The sequence below is a fragment of the Cornus florida genome, unplaced genomic scaffold (assembly GCF_030987335.1).
Source record: "Cornus florida cultivar Cherokee Brave unplaced genomic scaffold, ASM3098733v1 CherokeeBrave_3.0.0_Hap2_Chr02, whole genome shotgun sequence".
NCBI classification, from domain to species: Eukaryota; Viridiplantae; Streptophyta; class Magnoliopsida; order Cornales; family Cornaceae; genus Cornus; species Cornus florida.
In genome coordinates this window covers 70,647,998-70,663,429 of record NW_026775572.1, presented here as the reverse complement: position 1 = coordinate 70,663,429, position 15,432 = coordinate 70,647,998, and positions in this window count along the sequence as shown.

Genomic DNA, 15,432 nt, shown 5'->3' with positions numbered 1-15,432 from the left:
CAATTTTTTTAAAAAAAAATAAAAAATCTTTTTACTTTGTTTTCCATCACAAAAACATATACATATATATACACATCAAACAATCACCACCACAAATACATCTAACCAACTAATTTATACATAAAATAAATATACATGGTATGCAATGGACCCGTGACACCACCCCCGTGCACAACAATTTCGGTAGCGGGTCCCACCAGGGATCGTCTGGCCCGAAAAATAGAAAAAATGCCGAAATGGCAACCGTTGTATTTTCAAGAGTCCTGAACTCAATGGAATACCCCAACTAACTCTTGGACACACTCGACACAACCCATGGTGTCCAGTACGTAAAACGAGAAAAGACGAAAATACCCTCAAAAAGTTCAAAAAATTTCGAAAAAATGAAAAATGGAGAAAAACATAAACATTACAATTGCCTTTATAATAGGGTAAAGTGCCAAAAAAAATCATAAACTATTGCACTTTTGCAAATAGCCCCCTGAACTATTCATTTGTTTCAATTAAGGACAAACTCATCACAAAACACTATTTTACTCTATCTCATTAAATTTGACATTTCCTATTAAATTATTTTTATTATCTTTTCTTTTATCTAAATATTAATTATACCATTTACCTTATTTATTATCAGTAGCAATTTATCATAAAAATGATTTTTTTTTTTTTTGTAATTATATTTTCTAATATAATTAACTTATAATTAAATATATTATTTATAATAAAACTTATTATACTCCGTTTTAATTTTTTTTTTTTACTATAAAAATACCTTCTTTTACATTCAATATAGTCATGAAAATTTAATAAATTTCTTAAATAAAAAGTACCTTATTTTCCATGCAATATATTAATGAAAAAAATAAGAAATTACTTAAACTGTTTTAAAATTTTCTACTTAAGATTTTTATTTAAACAATTAATATAAAAAATTAAAGGTAAATTTTTGAAAACTTAATAGAGAATGTGTCATCAATATAGTCTAAGTTTTTTTCATAATTTATTTCAATAAGAAAAATAAATTAAGTGTAATTAAAAAAGAAGGACATTATGGTCATTTAATAAAAATAGTCTAGAGGGCTTAGTAGTATTCTTTCCTCAAGTTCTTTTATTTTATTTGTTATTGGTAAGAAACTCACACACACTTCACTTAAATTTATTTATATATATTTTTTTAATGATAAATTGATACTAATAATAAATTTAAAGTAATTAGTATAATTAATATTTAGATAAAAAAAAAGTTAATAAAAATAATTTAAGAAGAAATAAAAATTTTAATAAAAAATTCAGGGAATTATTTACAAAAGAATAAATAATTATTCAGAAAAACTTAATAATTCAGAAAGGCACTTTTTAATTGCAACAAATCAATAATTTAGAAAGACAGTTTTTAATTCAGATAATTATTTACAAAAGAACAATAATTAAGGGTAATTTACACTTTACCTCCAAAAAAATTATATATTTGTTTCGTTCCCAAAATTCTACTGATGATTTTCTAGTACTCAAATTCAAATATTTGAAACCATCACAAGTCACGTGGCAATATCTACTATTTTTTAATTATTTTACCATTTTAGTGAGCGGCACGCGCTTCAATAGCTAGGGTTTTGTTTTGTTACTCATTCCTTCACTTCATGCCCTAAAGCAACCAAGAAAGCAAGAAAGGCAGAATTAGCGAACCAGAAAGTGAGAGAAAGTAGTTATAATTCACGCGTAAGTTTCATTTTTTTCCCTTCAATATATTCTGTTTGCTTTCACTCTCTTTTTCAACTGACAATGATCTCTCTCTAAGATTTTTGGGGTTTTTCTAAAAAATTCAAGAAATCTCTGTTTCACTCTGTTGTTAACAATATGATAAAAGATAGTTCTGATTCACTCTTGGTTTTGTTATCGATTTTGTTGGTTGGGTGTTCTTTGGTTGGCTAGGTCGTGTATATAACCCAAAGCCCATCACTGACTTTTTTTTCTCTCTTTTTCCATCTCTCCTCTTCACCCACGTCGCCTCATTCCATCACTATCATCAGCCACTCTCACCATCACCACCACATCTACCTGTCTTGGGAGGCATTGAAACCGCCCTTAAGATCCTGATTTTCATGATATTTACAAAGCTTCGACCTTCAATCTCATACTCCATCAAAACTGTAGAACAAACCATTTCTCTCAAAAACCCTTTTGAAATAATCCAACTATTGCAAAAAAAAGCCATTGTCGAACACAAGAAAAAGTACAAATTTCTACATATAGGTTTGGTCCAAATTGCTGTTAAACCTCTTACATCAAGAGGACTTAACATTGCCATCATGCTCACCCTACTTGATTGTAGGCATCTCAATTTTGAAACCTCTTTGTTAGGAGTCTGCTAAACCAGCCTTTTTGATGGCCCACAATACTTTAATTGTTTTCCAAATTATTCAGTAGCTCTTGATGATCCAACAATCCTCCATACTCTAACTCTCAACGTATCAAGTAGTGGTTATGAAATGATGGATGGAGCCATCCCTTTCAATGTTGTTTACAGAGTTCATTACAAAGTCTATACTACTCAAGTCAGCCCCCATGCTCTTCGTGAGTCTCCCAAAGGTGAAACCCTTCTTCTCTATGCTAGTGACGAAAATTCACAAACTTATGTTCTAAAAACCATCACTTGGAATGAAGTCACTTTCCTAGAAGAATGGACTCTTGAGAATGCTGCTCCTCCTTCAAAGATTGAGAATAAGAGACTGCAACACATATCTCAATTTTCTGATGGAACAGTAAAGATTAGATTCAATTCTAATAGACCCAATAGACTTTCTATCCAAGAAATAGAAATGCCTAGATCTTCTTTTTCTCAAGCTTCTTTTTCTCAAACAAATTACTTAAAAACCCCTTCTAGAAAATCATTTTCCAGAATACCAACAAGGCATCTAAGCCTCATTGGAGTTAAAAATAAAGAAGTTGATAACGCCGTCTACCAGGACGATACGAGCGAACAGCCAGACGAAGAAGGAATCCATTCGTTCCACCGCAATCCTCCTTTACGTACCAAGACTGAGTCTCGAAACAAAGACCCACAAGAACCTCCTCTAAACGAAGAACCTCAGAGTTCTCCTTCATCACCAAGTCATTCTCAGTTTGAAGATCCAGACCGACAGATTCATCAAATTTATGTGATGGAGAAGATTTATGAAATTGATAAATAATTCCTACGCAAAGACTTCTATTCTAACCCCAACGATACCAAGAGGCAATGGTATTTGAAAACTTTTTCTTCCCAAGAAACAATTGAGCTTAGGGAAAAATGGTATACTTTTTGTATTCACCACAAATTCTCGGCCCCTTTCTTTATATGGTTTGAAAAATACTGTCTCGACAACGATATTAATTTTCCCTTCTCAACGATCAAATTTTTAAACGTCACATCCAAAACTACAACAACATGGCAAACGTCCCGAGGTGAAGCTATTGAAGCCATTCACCCTCCCGCTGAGGCAATTGAATTCACGAGCAGCAGGAACGGTCACACTTACTGCTTCTCCTTTTAAGACAAGGGCCGATAATACAGATAATACTCCATCCACAACCCGTGATGTCCGGAGCATCATGGAACAGAATAACTACACAAACCACCACCTTCAGACACTTGGTGATCAACTCTCTAGAGTAAAAACCCTACTTCAAAAAGAACAAATCATCCCCATTCAGTCTGATAATGCTCCTCCCTTCGTACCCCATGAAATCCCAATACAATTGTCCAAACAATTATCAAAACGCATCGCAATTGAAGAAGCACAAGACAGAATTAAGAGAATCGAATCCCTAATGATTTCCACGAATACGATTCTTGATACGCCTTAAAGACCTCCAAGAACCATCAGTACTCCTGACAAAGAAATTGGTACTGACACTGAAATTGAGGAAATAACAGAGATCTTCCAAAACCAGCACATCAATACCTTAGCACCAACTTCTTCTCGAAAATACTATCCCAGACCTACTTTCCCTGACCTCCAAATTGAAGAACGAGGCTAGTTCTCCCAGGCTACTTATCATGGTGGCACCATTTATGAATGGAATATAGATGGCAAAACTGAATATCACATTCTCAATACACTTCAAGAAATGACAATGGTCAGCACTGCCTACAAAACCAAGAATGATTCATCTGATCACGCTATAGCACAACTCTTAGTAGGAGGATTCACAGGCCAACTCAAAGGATGGTGGGATAACATCCTCACTCCAGATAAATGCCATGCCATTCTTCACTCTGTTAAGACAACTCCCGAAGGAACCTTAATCAAAACAGAAGAAGGCGCAGATTTAGAAGATGTTGTTGCTACACTTATTTTCTCTATCGCTAAACAATTCCTTGGCGACCTCTCCATTGTTAGAGACAAAACCTCATAAATCCTAGCCAACCTTAGATGTCGAAAACTCCAGGATTTTCGATGGTATAAAGACGTTTTCCTCTCAAAGGTTCTCACCAGAACTGACTGTAATCAAGCCTTTTGGAAAGAAAAGTTCATTGCTGGACTCCCCAACCTTTTTGCTGAAAGAATCCGTAAACATTTCAGGTCAAAACATAATGGTCATATTCCCTATGATTCACTTACTTACGGTGATATCATCAGTACCATCACAGCTGAAGGAATAGCCTTATGCACAGATTTCAAACTTCAACAGCAAATCAAGCATGAGAATGCTACCAGCAGAAAAGAATTAGGATATTTTTGCCAACAATTTGGGTTTGAAAACCTAACCCCTCCCTCCAAACGGAAAAGCCATAATTGCTACAACAAGACTTTCTCCAAAAAATACGGCAACAAATCAAGGTACGACAACAGGTCGCGATACAACAAGAGCAAAACCTCCTTTGCTGATAAATATCTTTCTTCAAAAAAATCCAAACAGACTCATCACCCCCCTCCTCAGAAACATTTTCAAAATAAGCCTTCCACTTCAAAAGCAGCAATAAAATGCTTCAAGTGCGGAAAGTTGGGCCATTATAAAAATGACTGCAAGGCCAAACAAAAAATCAATGCGTTAGATCTTCCTGAAACTGTCAAAAGCCAATTGATGCAAATTCTTTTAAATTCTTCAGATGAAGAATCTGAACATGATATCAATGACATTCATAATTTTTTGGAATTCGAAAGGGGCGTTTTTCAATCCGAAAGGCATAACATTCCATTCGTAATGGCCAAAAGGAACCGTAAAGGCTGTTTTGTATCTATCTTTTTCAGCAATTTGGATTTGCCAGAATCCTGACTTGAGATCAAATTTTGAGAAAATAGTTGCATGAACGAGACGTTGGATTAGGTCCTTTTTATTGGGCAAGGGATATCTGATCCATTGAAGAACTTCATTGAGGGGCTTGTAATTTATAACTAATCTGGGAACACCTTTTTCTATTTCGGCATTGTTTTGGACATAGAAAGCAGCACAGCTCCATGGGGAATAGCTTTGGTGAATGAGAGATTTGTTTAACAAATCCTGGACTTCCTTCATGCAGTAATCAAGAAGTTTTTGACTCATTTGGCTAGGACGGGCTTTGGTAGGGATATCCTTTTCATGGAAAGATTTTTCATAAGGTAATTCAACAATGTGTTATTTTTTGTGCCAGAAAGCGTTTGGTAGATCAGAGCAAACCAGACTTTCAAGTTTCGATCTGAACCTTTGAATTGAGTCTTGGAGGCTTTTGTGACCGAGTCGTTCATCAATTTGTTTGAAGATCAATTCTTGTTTGAGAAAATCTAAATGCTTTGTCTTGCTCTCAATCCTGTTGACAGCAGGGACCTGAGTAACATAGGAATCTTTAATAGTATTAAGATCCTTGGTGTCTATAGGATGGGCAAAAGGAAAGCAGATTTCTTGTCCAACAAGGGTTGTGGAAATGCCTTAACCATCAACTTTGAAAGGATAAAGAAGAGAAATGAATGGAGTTCCTAGAATAACAGGGGTATTGAGGTCTTTGACAAGGATGAAAGGTGTTTTAATACAAAGACCCTGATTACAAACATGGGCTTTGGTTAACTTATACTGAACAGTGAGTCATGAACCATTAGCACCTTGAAGTCATTCTTTAGTTTTCTCAAAGTATTTTGTAGGGACAAGTCCTTCATTAATACAATTGAGATCAGCACCAGAGTCAATAAGGGCTACTGTATGAATGGTATAGTCTTTGGCGATGACAATTTTTAGATTAACATGCCATTTCTGGAATGTTATCTGGGTCAGAAGGTTAATGTAAGTCTCATTATCCTTGGTAGTAGTCGCAGAAGCTTGTTGATCAAGTTTTGCAGGGGATTTAGGTAATAAGGCATCTATCTGAGACTGTTGAAAAAGAATTTGGTTTCTGAGGGTAAGAATATCTTGAGTAGTGGAATCTTTCAAGGTTTTACCCTCTTGTTTTAAGATTGAAATTTCTTGCTTGGTTTGCTTAATTTCATTGTGGAGGTCTTGAATCGTTATTGGCATCTGGGGCTGTGTACTAAACCTTTCAAAGATGTCAGTAAGGTTGTAAGTGTTTGGTAGAACAGCTGGAGTCTTGTCAGTTCTTTGGCCGATACTGTTGGTGAATTTGATTAGGCATTATTTGCGTTGTTCAAGATCCTCGATTTTATCAATGAGCTCTAGCATGAATTCTTGATCTTTTGTAATCATACAAACGCATTTAGTTTTGACAGGTTGGTCATTTGAAGATGAGTTGGAAGAATCAGAATCATAATCAGTATCAGCATGGTAATCATCATCTTGAATGCCATTGATATCATATTCAGATTCTTCATCTGAAGAATTTAAAAGAATTTGCATCAATTGGCTTTTGACAGTTTCAGGAAGATCTAACGCATTGATTTTTTGTTTGGCCTTGCAGTCATTTTTATAATGGCCCAACTTTCTGCACTTGAAGCATTTTATTGCTGCTTTTGAAGTGGAAGGCTTATTTTGAAAATGTTTCTGAGGAGGGGGGTGATGAGTCTGTTTGGATTTTTCTGAAGAAAGATATTTATCAGCAAAGGAGGTTTTGCTCTTGTTGTATCGCGACCTGTTGTCATACCTTGATTTGTTGCCGTATTTTTTGGAGAAAGTCTTGTTGTAGCGATTATGGCTTTTCCGTTTGGAGGGAGGGGTTAGGTTTTCAAACCCGAATTGTTGGCAAAAAGATCCTAATTCTTTTCTGCTGGTAGCATTCTCATGCTTGATTTGCTGTTGAAGTTTGAAATCTGTGCATAAGGCTATTCCTTCAGCTGTGATGGTACTGATGATATCACCGTAAGTAAGTGAATCATAGGGAATATGACCATTGTGTTTTGACCTGAAATGTTTACAGATTCTTTCAGCAAAAAGGTTGAGGAGTCTAGCAATGAACTTTTCTTTCCAAAAGGCTTGATTACAGTCAGTTCTGGTGAGAACCTTTGAGAGGAAAACGTCTTTATACCATCGAAAATCCTGGAGCTTTCGACATCTAGGGTTGGCTAGGATTTATAAGGTTTTGTCTCTAACAATGGAGAGGTCGCCAAGGAATTGTTTAGCGATAGAGAAAATAAGTGTAGCAACAGCATCTTCTAAATCTGCGCCTTCTTCTGTTTTGATTAGGGTTCCTTCGGGAGTTGTCTTAACAGAGTGAAGAATGGCATGGCGTTTATCTGGAGTGAGGATGTTATCCCACCATCCTTTGAGTTGGCCTGTGAATCCTCCTACTAAGAGTTGTGCTATAGCGTGATCAGATTAATCATTCTTAGTTTTATAGGTAGTGCTGACCATTGTCATTACTTGAAGTGTATTGAGAATGTGATATTCAGTTTTGCCATCTATATTCCATTCATAAATGGTGCCACCATGATAAGTAGCCTGGGAGAACTGGCCTCGTTCTTCAATTTGGAGGTCAGGGAAAGTAGGTCTGGGATAGTAGTTTCGAGAAGAAGTTGGTGCTAAGGTATTGATGTGCTGGTTTTAGAAGATCTCTGTTATTTCCTCAATTTCAGTGTCAGTACCAATTTCTTTGTCAGGAGTACTGATGGTTCTTGGAGGTCTTTCAGGCGTATCAAGAATTGTATTCGTGGAAATTATAAGGGATTCGATTCTCTTAATTCTGTCTTGTGCTTCTTCAATGGCGTTGCGTTTTGATAATTGTTTGGACAAGTGTATTGGGATTTCATGGGGTATGAAGGGAGGAGCATTATCAGATTGAATGGGGATGATTTGTTCTTTTTGAAGTAGGGTTTCTACTCTAGAGAGTTAATCACCAAGTGTCTGAAGGTGGTGGTTTGTGTAGTTATTCTGTTCCATGATGCTCTGGACATCACGGGTTGTGGATGGAGTATTATCTATATTATCGGCCCTTGTTTTAAAAGGAGAAGCAGTAAGTGTGACCGTTCCTGCTGCTTTTGTCGTGAATTCAATTGCCTCAGCGAGAGGGTGAATGGCTTCAATAGCTTCACCTCGGGACGTTTGCCATGTTGTTGTAGTTTTGGATGTGACGTTTAAAAATTTGATCGTTGAGAAGGGAAAATTGATATCATTGTCGAGACAGTATTTTTCAAACCATGTAAAGAAAGGGGCCGAGAATTTGTGGTGAATACAAAAAGTATACCATTTTTCCCTAAGCTCAATTGTTTCTTGGGAAGAAAAAGTTTTGAAATACCATTGCCTCTTGGTATCGTTGGGGTAGAATAGAAGTCTTTGCGTAAGAATTCTTTATCAATTTCATAAATCTTCTCCATCACATAAATTTGATGAATCTGTCGGTCTGGATCTTCAAACTGAGAATGACTTGGCGATGAAGGAGAACTCTGAGGTTCTTCGTTTAGAGGAGGTTCTTGTGGGTCTTTGTTTCGAGACTCAGTCTTGGTACGTAAAGGAGGATTGCGGTGGAACGAATGGATTCCTTCTTCGTCTAGCTGTTCGGTCGTATCATCCTGGTAGACGGCGTTAGCAACTTCTTTATTTTTAACTCCAATGAGGCTTGGATGCCTTGTTGGTATTCCGGAAAATGATTTTCTAAAAGGGGTTTTTAAGTAATTTGTTTGAGAAAAAGAAGCTTGAGAAAAAGAAGATCTAGGCCTTTCTATTTCTTTGATAGAAAGTCTATTGGGTCTGTTAGAATTGAATCTAATCTTTACTGTTCCATTAGAAAATTGAGATATGTGTTGCAGTCTCTTATTCTCAATCTTTGAAGGAGGAGCAGCATTCTCAAGAGTCCATTCTTCTGGGAAAGTGACTTCATTCCAAGTGATGGTTTTTGGAACATAAGTCTGTGAATTTTTGTCACTAGCATGGAGAAGAAGGGTTTCACCTTTGGGAGACTCACGAAGAGCATGGGGGCTGACCTGAGTAGTATAGACTTTGTAATGAACTCTGTAAACAACATTGAAAGGGATGACTCCATCCATCATTTCATAACCACTACTTGATACGTTGAGAGTTAGAGTATGGAGGATTGTTGGATCATCAAGAGCTACTAAATAATATATATATATATAATGTTGCGATAAATATACGGAGTTAAAGAAGGAAGAATGATTTATGGATTTGAGGCGTGTAGTCACTTTCCTTAAGATGTTATTTGTCCCCACTCTCAAAGAGTTTGCTATCGGGTTTTATGGCAAAACACCTCCAGGATACAACAAAGCCTTAATTCTTGCAGTTAGCAATACTGAAGGAATTTCCTAAACATTTGTTGAAACTGTTATATTGTTATGACTAGATACAACACAAGAAAGACAACAGAAAAAATAAATCATAATGTTCAGCACTATCACTATTTATAAACTTCTAAATGGTGCAAACCAGAAGTCACGTATCATCTGAATGGTTGTAACCTATTCAGAAGGTGCAAATCAATAGTCGCTTACCTTCTTCAACAATCACCTTCTAAGAAGCATGGTAGTTATTATCATCTGAATAGTTGCAACTATTCAGATCAATTTTAATAGACACATTCTAAAAGCTTGCATGTTGTATTACCATTGTTTCTATATTTAACATGTATCACGTGTAAATATATCTATATATATTACAAATATTCAACAATCCTCCACTATATTGTAATATATTAAGTATCCAGTCAATGTGATATTATCATGCATACAATAAGGTATCTTTCGATTTAAACCTTCAATTAGTATAAATATTTCAAAGTTTTAATAAAGAATAATGATGGCCTTAGCTTAAAATGATGTATGAAATTGTTTGATGAACCGTTAATAATTAATGGATATGTGTGATAGCAACCTATTACTGAAATTGGTTACTAGTTCTGTTACACACTGCTATTTATGAATAATATATTTATTGGTTGATTTGTTTACTTAATAAGCATGAAATTGTTTTGTCATGCATGATGGATAATTGATATATGAGTAACGTGTTTTTATGCAATAGTTTATTTGAGTATGCATGAAAATACGTAATGTGGGGGTAAAGATGAAGGTGCTTGTAAGTTATAGGCAATGCCTAAATAATGGTGACAAATGCGGATTTAAAATCTTGGCATAGAAGTTGCACAACTTGAAGAGGCTGATGCAAGTATAGCATTAATATATGCTATGTATTGTACAATACTAGAAAAGAAATTGAAGAGGAGATGGTTTTGGACTCTAAAAATAAAAAATAAATAAATAATGCAAGTATTGCATTTATAATGATTTAGATTTAAATACTAGTAAAGTGGGCAAAGAACTTGAATGGCTGGGAATTATGATTAAAAAAAAAAAATAGAGTTGTGGCCATAACTGGTGCCATCTATTTCTTTGCATTTTGCTAGTTATACGAAAGTATAAAGTACAAGAAAATGTCTATAGACACATTGGTTTAACAAATGAGAACGTCAAATCACTAAATTGAAGATGTTATTTTGGAAGTTATGACTTGACAAATTCTTTTATGGGAATCTCGAGATTTAGTGAAAAAAATGCATCTAGTGGAATGAGGGCTAAAACCCTATTCTTAAAAAAAAAAAAAAAAAAATCACTAGTAATGATAACCGAACTTTGTTATAGAAAATCACTAGTTCTAAAGTTTAATGGGTAATAACAAGTTACTAATAAGTGATTGTTTAAACACTAATTATATTATGAATGCCCTTTCCAGGATGTTCAGTGCAAATTGCTATATTTTGAGGATGAGTTATATACTCTTAAAGAAGTTTAAAATTTTGAAGTGTCTATAGTAGTAGGGATATATATTGGAACTTCTCCTATACGAACATAAGAAGTGGTGCCACTTCTAACAAGGGTTATTAGGGTTTACTCTTGTAAATGTTCATGAAACCAGGATGAGCACATGGCCACAATAGTAAGAAAATATGAACATCTCATAGAAACTGGATGGAATCATGTGTGTGATATTTCTGATTTTAATTTTAAGGAGACTTTGTTTAAGCTAAGGCCATCATTGTTCTTCATTAAAACTTTGAAATACTTACACTAATTGAAGGTTTAAATCGAAAGATATCTTCTTGTAGGCGTGATAATATCACATCGATTGGATATTTAATATATTACAATATAGTAGGGGATTGTTGACTAAATTGTAATATATATATATATATATGCACACACACACACGTGATATATGTGAGATACAGAAACAACGATAATAACTACCATGCTTCTAAAATGTGGCTATTGAAGATAGTACGTGACTTTTGGTTTGCACTTTCTGAATAGGTTGCAATCATTTAGATGATACGTGAATTTTGATTTGCACCTATTGGAAGTTTATAAATAGCGCACTACAACAAATTTGGTCTTGGGCGATAAAAGAGTTTGTCGCTAAAAGTGCATATTTTGTCATGAAAAGATTATCTCGTCAAAAAAAATTTTGTCCCCAGTTTGTCGCTAGAAGCCCGTCACAATATGTTTTTCGTGACAAATATTGTTTTCTCGCTAGAAGTACAATATATTGCGACAAATTCTTTTTCATCACAAAATGTGAAAAAATTGCGACAAAACATTTGTCGTAAAATATTCCATAATTGTTGTCTTAAACACTATAACAATTATGAAGTTTGTCGCTACTCATCACTATTTTGTGACAAAAAAATTTTTTGTCACTATATGTATAATCTTTTGTGACAAACATTATCGTTATAGGCTATTTTATTGTAACAAAATATTTTATCACAATATATGTATCATGTTGTGACAAAAATATTGTCACTATAAGCTATTTTGTTGTAACAAAATATTTTGTTGCAATATATGTATCATGTTGTGACAAAAATATTGTCACTAAAAGCTATTTTTTTGTAACAAAATATTTTGTCGCAATATATGTATCATGTTGTGACAAAAATATTATCACTATAAGCTATTTTGTTGTAACAAAATATTTTGTCGTCATATATATATACCATGTTGCAACAAATATTTTGTCACTATAAGTAATTTTATTATGACAAAAATCTTTTATCGCAATATACTTAACCATGTTGGGACAAATATTTTGTTACTACAACACCATAAGCAATTTTATTGTGACAAAAAAATTTTGTTGCTCTATACTTAACCATGTTGTGACAAATATTTTGTCACTATAAACAATTTTATTGTGACAAAAATCTTTTGTCACTATATACTTAACCATGTTGCAACAAATATGTTGTCACTATAAGCTATTTTATTGTGACAAATAATATATCCTGTGACAAATGCAATAATATAATTTTGTTTTCACCTATTTGAAACATGAAACTTGTAACTTAAATTAAAATAATGATAAACTAAAAAATCTAATCTAAAATTCAGACATCTCACTCAAAATTAATATATTTTACAATCAAACACAGAAGATAAAAAACACACATTCTATTAAGAATTCAAATATTAAAATGTGCAAATAATCCAAAATCTAAAATACTAATTCCAAGCACATATCAAAAATAAAATAAAAAATTCAATATCCGAATCCAATATTACACAATGTTAATCACACACACATATCAAAATCCAAAAGAAATTCGAGATCCGAATCCAAAAGGGGAAGCCAGATCAATATGAAACCTGCAAAAAAATAAAATAAATAAATAAATAAGAATAAGAATAAGAAAAAGAAAAAGAAAAAGAAGAAGAAAAAAAAAATGAAATTAGAATTTTAAGATTGAAATAAATTTTTAAAAAGTACTTATAATGTAATAGTTCAATTATTATGCTAATGGTCATGATAAATACTAATTGAGATACTAAACAACTCCTATAAATAATAACAACAATAGTATAGTGTGATACACAAACTAATTGATAAATAAATTCATCCTAGTGTTCATTATTAATATTTTTATTCAAATGAACATGGATGGGATTAGTATGTTCCCTTATTTGACATATGAGGAGTGCTAATTACAGTCGGGCTCGCGGCTGCCTTTCTACAGTCGCACTTTTTATTAGTCACAATTCCTATAATTACAGATTCATTTATGAGATATTTCTTGCCTTTAAGAAAATTAAAAATATAAATTTTTAAGACAAAATTACCCTTTAACCTTTTCTTATATTTCTCTTTTTATTCTCTTCTCCTCAATTAAGTTCAGTGCAAATCATAAAACCCGGTTACGATCTCAAAGTGGAATCAAAGAACTCAAAAGATTAAAAAAAATCACACAATTAAAACAATTGATTAAGACAATTTAATTTTTAAACAATTCTTTTTACCCTTTATCAATTTTCCATCTATATTTATATAGGATTCATTTACCGTATTTTTAATTATATTTTTTCAAATTATACTATAATTGATTCCTAAATATTTCAAATTTTAATTACAAAGTTTCAACCCCCAACAACCAAACTCAAAATTTCTAGCTCCGCCCGTCTGAGACTGAGTGGATTTGGTTCCTGGAAGAGTTCTAGAGTTCCACTCACAATATGCGCTAAATGGATCCACGGAAAGCAAGCTTGGATATGAGGTGGCTGGTGTTTGATTTCCAGTGGAAGGAAGTCCAATTAACTAAGGGAGTTCTAGCTCATTGGATGGCAACCCACAATGTGCTTGTATGATCATATGGGCTGTGAGAAGTCACAAGCAAAGAACAAATGGATGTGATTCTCAGGGACAGATCTGTAGTGAGGGCATGAGCCACATGACTTATCAGGCCATAGAAGGCCATTGACTTTTGATCGAGAATTAGACAACTAGCCAACATATGAAATTGTGCTTTGGAATTGATGGTAAGCTTATGTAAAATTCTCTCTACAATTAATTAATGACTTGACAAGTTCATTAATTTGAAGTTATAATTACATCTTTTATAGTGAATGCCTTTTAGTGAGGTTAACGTTAACGCCTTAAATAAAGCAGAAAGGAAATATACCATAACCAACTCCAAGTAGAAAGCTGAAAGACTTGATTATTGTTGTTGTTGAATTGTTGTAGTATAATTAATCCATTTTTCATATGTAGGACTAGAGTTGTTTGAATCTGTCAATTAAGCATGACCATAAAGTATTTACTTTCTAGTATCAGAGTCGATGTAAACATAATTAATGCAAAAGGGTTTGTAAGAAGTCTTAGAGATTGTTTTAAAAAAAAAACATTCTAATTATTTTCATCTGGGTGAGTGGACAAAAGCAAACAAAAACAAGGAATAGAGCTTTTAATGAAAAGCAATCCCAACAAAAATGGAAGGAACCCATAACATGCATCCCAGGCCTAAGAAACAAAAGTGCGGCGCCTGGGGATGGATCAAAGAACTCTGTAGTCTTTGGAAAATCATAGAAAGCGTATGATTTTTTTAATTGTAAAGAATCCCACAATAAAAGAAAATAAAAGGAAAAAAAGAGATCTCAAGCCTTGACTCTTTATCTTTTTATTGTTTATTTATTTTATAGTTATTATTTAATGTCAAAAAGACTCTCTTTGCACATATTATTCGATAACTCTTAGAGAGTTCAGCTCCTTCATTTCAGCATTATGTCAATATCTCTCTTTTACAGTGATAAACGTTCAAAAGGAACGGATTATTTTGAATTCCAGAGTATGGTGTGTTGAATCCACAAAACAAGAGAGAAAACCTATAAATTCTTGCTTTTGCAATACATGAACATTTATAATAGAGAAAATCTAAACTAGAAAGAAACTAAAATCTAATCCTAGGTGGAAACTAATCCTAGAAATAAACATAAAAATAAATTCTCCCTAAAAAATTCCATAAAATTCACCATACCCATGTTTTAACTCCTCAAATAATTAAAGAAGAATTAATATGAATAACAACTAATACATAAAAAATATTTAAGTTGCCAACTTGCATTAACTCCTCAAACAACATATCAACAACTTCTCCTCCACAACAATCAATCAAAACCTCCACATATGATGATCCCATACTCCCATGTTTTCAACATTTTAAAACAAAAAATAAAAATGGCCTCCACACGGGCCGATGTACCAATAAGATAATAAAGTTTAAGATGCACTACAAAATTGGTCACTTAAAGGCAC